Source organism: Thermobia domestica, chromosome 1, assembly GCF_964235325.1.
Source record: "Thermobia domestica chromosome 1, izTheDome1.hap1.1, whole genome shotgun sequence".
Classification (NCBI taxonomy): domain Eukaryota; kingdom Metazoa; phylum Arthropoda; class Insecta; order Zygentoma; family Lepismatidae; genus Thermobia; species Thermobia domestica.
This window is the reverse complement of record NC_137454.1, coordinates 176,690,806-176,696,889: the sequence shown is the minus strand read 5'-3', so window position 1 is coordinate 176,696,889 and position 6,084 is coordinate 176,690,806. Positions and strand designations below refer to the sequence as shown.

The 6,084-nt window shown below is 32.9% G+C and overlaps 1 non-coding gene across 1 annotated transcript; it reads right to left on the bottom strand.

The window, feature by feature from the left end:
• Positions 1–5,507: 5,507 nt before the first annotated feature.
• On the bottom strand, positions 5,508–5,579 carry TRNAH-GUG (transfer RNA histidin (anticodon GUG)). Its single transcript has one exon. It is a non-coding gene; the product is annotated as a tRNA-His (tRNA).
• Between the last annotated feature and the right edge of the window lie 505 nt (positions 5,580–6,084).

Genomic DNA, 6,084 nt, shown 5'->3' with positions numbered 1-6,084 from the left:
CTGACATGAATAGTGACGCTTCCGATGCTATCGAAATCCTAGTTCAGCGTTTATTGGCATGGGGGAGAAAGATGATGAAAAACAAAATGTCCGTTATAACCGAGATTAGTGTCGAATCCATAGATTTCGGGGATACCCGTTAACACTTAAGTTCAAGTTTAGCCAACATGCATGTTAGCTCGTCCTGACTTAAAGTATTATTAAAATTTCATTTTTTCATATCTTGGATTTTTAATTTTCATATTCTCTTATTTTTTATACATGCTTTGCTTCTCTTTAGTAATAACTATTACAAGCAGTGCGTGATTTAAATATTTTCCCAGAGAGTGATGAATTTCACCGTACACGTATCCAGCCATCTCTTTCTTTCTTTTTTCTTTCTCCCTCTCTATTATTATTATTATTATTATTATTATTATTATTATTATTATTATTATTATTATTATTATTATTATCATTATTATTATTATTATTATTATTATTATTATTGCAGACCCAAATATTTGATGACCTTTCCCCCCTTCTCAAGCCTCTTTTGCTTAGTGCTTGCAGAAAGAATATCTTTTCCGTATGAATAGATAAATATTTCAGGACTACAAAAGGCTGAGAAACGAAATGTTTCACAAACTTTCTAACAAATAAAAGTCTCTTTTTAGTTTGGCTACACAAAATAAAAGTTGTTTCCTTTTTCTATCTTTATGATCATTCAAAACACTCTACAGGGGAGAAAAGTTGTCCCTACCAGAGATGAAAATTTTCTTCTCCATGCGTAGGATAAATATTTATCAGGGGGAATATCCTTTTCATTCGCCGTCAATACGCACACTGACTACAAGCAGTTTTGTATTTATAATCTAAGAGGGGGGGGGGAGAATTTACTTTGCGAACTCACACAAAAGGAGTTACACTAGAAAGCTTTGTCGGACTGCCATCTGTTAGGGAACTATCTAACTACATTACTGCCATCAGTGCCGTTAGCACCATCTAATGTCAGCATGTTAAGTTAAAAACATGAAATCGTTATAAAATATCCATATAGTCCTATTTATTATATTGTACGACTATGGAGTTAGTATTTGAAATTCGACGTATTCGTGACAATTGTCGATATTGATTTTTTTTTACCATTTTGTAAGAAAAAAAGTTTTAAGCCGCGCGGAAAAGAAACGTTTCTCACAATATCAAATAAAAGTTTACGCAGTCTTTTTACTTTTGGGCGGAGAGGGTTGAGAGATTATACTGTACATAGTGAGTATATCGCAAATGTCTTCCGAATATTCTGTTTCTGACCGTATACTTCTGTGAAATTCGTTCAATGTTTAAATTCTTTAAAACATTGTAGACTGTAGGGTTGTCATTTAAAAATATATATGTAAACTAGTCTCCATGATCTATCAAAGAGAAGTAATACTTTAAAAAGAAAAAAGAAAAGAATTATTTCTTGACACGGACAATCCGGTGCAATATCAAAATCTCTTTAATTAAGAATCGAAATAGTGTTTCCTCGTTACTTATCTTCCTACTTCACGCTGGGACCGTTGTTGTACTTGTAGAGACATCTATGTGCATATACTGTAAACACATAAAGTTTAAGAAAAATACTTCTCACTATTAGTGTTAACGAAAATCGTTCGTCATTGAGACAATTGACCAATATATTTATATTTAAAGCAAATGCTACAAGAAAACTTCATTTATTATATTATTTATGCAGCGAAAACGAAGAAATTTGTGTTTCCGGTTAATTTAATTTAGCATTTCCATCAGTCGCAATCATTGCTATCTATAATTTTTAATCTATTAAAGGCAAGAAGAATGTATCAAAAGATACTTGACAATGAAAATTTAACGTTCTTACGAAAACCTGGATAAAAATCAGTGTCGCATCATATCATAACGGATGAGACTCCCCCCCCCCCCCTCTCCGATATACAGAACTAGATTGGCAATTTACATTATAATTCATTTAAATTATGATTTATAATTACTATTAATTTCATGTAATTTATATTGTGATATGATGGTCTGATGAAAAATATCCCTTTACACCGTGACAATGTTATTGTCATGTCAAGAATTCGGTTACGGCGGCAGAACACAATGTCTTAACCACGTTTTTCTTTTTTAATGGTTATTTATTTAAAATTTGTAATTAAGTAACAAAATTACATCAAGTTCCGTTTTTTTTTTTTTTTTTTTTTTTTTAAGTATTCTACCATAATTTTGCCTGTTTAGTTCATATTTAGCATAATACACACTTTTAAGATCTCATGAATGGACGACCCATTACATTATCTATCGTTTATACATACAGAAAGCGAAGTTCTAGAGTTCGAAGTGGGTCTTTTTCTAGTCGTTAATTTAATTTACTTATTAATTATCTTATATTTATTTGTATAACATATAGCTTTCTCTTATATTTAATATAAATTTGAACAATAACAAATATTTTAACAAGGAATAGTATAAATTAACAAGAGAAGCGAGAACATAATCATCCAATTGTAAATTTAACTTTTTAAAAAGGAAATTTGCTATTAGGTCTAATTCTTTTCTTTTGGTAGGTGGAAGATGACTATCCCTTTCGAGACCGGGTAGCCAAAATGGCACCAACGTTGGTGCCACTTTTTTAATCCCTTCCTGTCTGAACACTAATTAAGATACCGGGATGAATTTTTCTATACCAAATACGGTTGGACCATAGTTTATCCTGATAGTATTTTCCTTTCCCTGAGTGTCGAATTTCCCTCTCAAATTTGAGCCCAAAGTCAAAAATTCGAAAATTTTCGAATTTCCCATTTTTAATTTTTTTTCAGTATAACTTTCTTCGTTTTAGAGATATCTACTTAGGACTTACCAGGTATATACCCCATATAAATACCTAATTTTTTAGACCAATTTGAACAACTCACAATCAGTGTTGCCAACTAGGAAAATTAAAATTTTCCTATTTTTGATAAAAAAATTCTAAATTTTCGAAACTTATGTTTATAAATCCGTATCTATACGTGCGAACGCCAGTCAACTTACATCAGTCCAACATCAGTCCTTACTGAACAAAAGCAAGTGCAGATCGTTACAAGTGGGTATTTAGGGGGCGCACGAAGAATTCGAATTTAGATTCTAAACCTTGATTCTTTTTACTTTTCTGATTACCATAATCTATTGTTTATAATTACAAGCTTCGTTTCTTAGATATCGATATGATACTTCTACAAGTTTATTTTAAGATAGTTTGCGTGTCTAGTAGAAATGTTTCCAGCCATAGAAAATTTTAATTCCCTATTTTCGGGGAAAATTCGGAAAAATCCCTTTTTCCCTTATTGGCTACATTTCCGTCTTGTTGGCCATATCGGGGTAAACGTACCAGTACTTGAAGGCCTCTTCTTTGCCCTACACAATAGGATAATTAGAAGAAGTACAGTTGAGGTTTATAGTAGACCTTGGTCTCTAAATGGAAAGATAGTTTTTTTTTCTTTTTTTTAGGTAAAATGAGATATTTTTTAATGACATGTTTAGTTTATTAGATTATAGTCATGATACTTCTAGGATATATTAGAGGTATACCAAAGTTTATTTTAAGATAGTTTGAGCTTGTCTGGTAACAATGTTTCGAGGCACAGAAAATTTTAATTCCTGATTTTAGGTGAAAAATTCGGAAAATATCCCATTTTCCCTCTATAATTTACCTCTTGTTGGCCACATTGGAACAAACGTACAGCAGTATTTGAAAGCCTCGTGTTTGGCCAACACAATGTAGCTACTATAGAAAGTTTCAATAGGACAATTAGGGAAGCTATTGCATCTGCATACTGTTGATTTTTGCTTCTGAGGCCGAAAAAAAAAATTCGTGTGTATAATGAGAGAGAATTTTTCTTACTTCTTTGTATCGCAGCCAACGACTTCCCGTTTTCACTGTGCGTTGTCGTCACACACACACACAAAATATTTTTGATGTTACTTGAACCCATTTGGCAACATGGTGTCAGCTCCAAAAGATCTTAAATTTCGGTTAGGAAATATTTTGTGAATTTAACCTCCACATTTCCCTTCATACTTTCCTTCTCGTTGGCAACACTGCAGTCAAACTTACGCCATAAAATTGTCACATCCTCCTCCTAAAAAGACAAGTTCTTAACTATATCAATCGAGTAAATAGTCTTTGAGTTATAATTCATTAACTGAAAGTCCACGAAAACGCCAGAAATGACCCTGTCTCGAAAGGGTTGTGTTGGTTATAGTAGACAAGACTCCTTATTAACCGATCACCATGGGACCGGGCACTAGTCGGATTAAAAAAAAAAAAAAAAAAAAAAAAAAAAAGTTAAAATGAAAATCACCGTTCATAGCTTTAAAATTGAATAGCATCTCTATAATCGTTACAAACAGAAGGGCTTACAGTATTATAATTCAATAAAGTTAATTTACAAAATCAAAAAGTTTCTACCGCAAGTTGCCAGTGACGCTCAGTTGTACTGAATACTGTATATTGAATAAGGCACGATAAATATCACGCAAACCATACACTTATTTACGGTACATATGTATTGATTGAAAAACACATTCGCAACGCACACAAAACTGAAAAAATGCGGTTGAGTCTACAATACTGAACGAAGTACTGCAGTATCCTTTATTGTCGTGTGTTTGTTTATTGTGGTGGAGCACCAAGTACGGGATAACAAAAATGGGCAGTAGATGTAGAACCAACGGGCAAAATAAAGAGAGGGTAGTTAAGAGTAAGCCTACTGTATAAAAGAACTCATATTATTAGTCTATTATATCTGATTCGCCTTACAGCATATTTATTAATAACCAGTAACGACAGTATTTGTGGTCAACCATATAACAGTACTATTTTTAGTTCTTGGAAAAAGCCATCTTTGGTTTGAATAAGGTTGAACTTGCACTTCGAACAATATGACAAATTTTACAAACTAGTTATCAATATTTTGTTAATACCATTTTGTGTACTACTATCAGTATCTCTCAGTTCCACATACAAATTTTTGTGGGGAGGAGGGGCAGTCCAGTATCAAAAAATTAAAAGGGTTCTGAACCGAGTGGGTCCACCGTGAGTGCGCCACTGCTGTAAACACTAGCGTATTTATAAAGAACTATAGACTTTTTCTAGGGGAGGTTCGGATTTGGTAGATCTTTCGTGACTGTGTCTCTGTTCTCTCCAAACTTGATGTAGACCTAAGTTATCTTTAAGAATTTCTATCTCAGTATCGTTACTATAGTATAGATTGAATTGATCTTTTGATATGCGATGAAAATGTATTCCTAATTGCGAATGCGACCAAATGAATAACCACAATAATGTACTTTTAGATTTGTTTAAAATTGAATAAATATGATTATAATCTACTTCCAAGTGTAAACCTCAAAATTGAAATTTTCGAAATGGAATTTTCGAGTGAAGTTTCTTAAAAGCAATTTCAAATAATATATATTATTATGACAGTCAAGAAAAAATTCGCCTCATGCCGTGGCAATGTTACCATTGCCGTGACCAGGATTCGAACCTGGGTTATTGCGGCCACAACGCAATGTCCTAACCACTAGACGATCACGGCTACGACGAGGCACGTGGTTTGTGCTGAAAACAACGATACTTCCGTTCAAGCAAGAGCTGTCTGAGCAAACATAAGATTATATCGTAACAGTAAGTTCTTGTTAGCTCTATTTGGTTTATTTGATCTCCTATACACATTTACGAAGTACGTAGGAATATGTCAAGATACTTTCAGAAAGTGAAAGCATACACGAAATTCTGTTTTACGTCTTTACAGATTGTTCAATTCTACTATAGCAGCAGTGATAACTCGTGTTACCTAAGCTTACATACGGTACCTTGCTATATTTTCATACTCACTTGCCTTTTTGTAGGTCCCGTAATACTTTGATATTGAATCCAAGATTCTATCACTAATCTACTTAAAATAGTTCTTATAGGTCAATGGATTTTTTTTTTTTTTTTTTTTTTTTTTTTTTTTTTTAACGTTGCAAAGTATGTAAACAAATTGCAAGGCGAGTTGATAATAGGGTTGATTCTGATCACGTCACGTTGCATATTGCTTA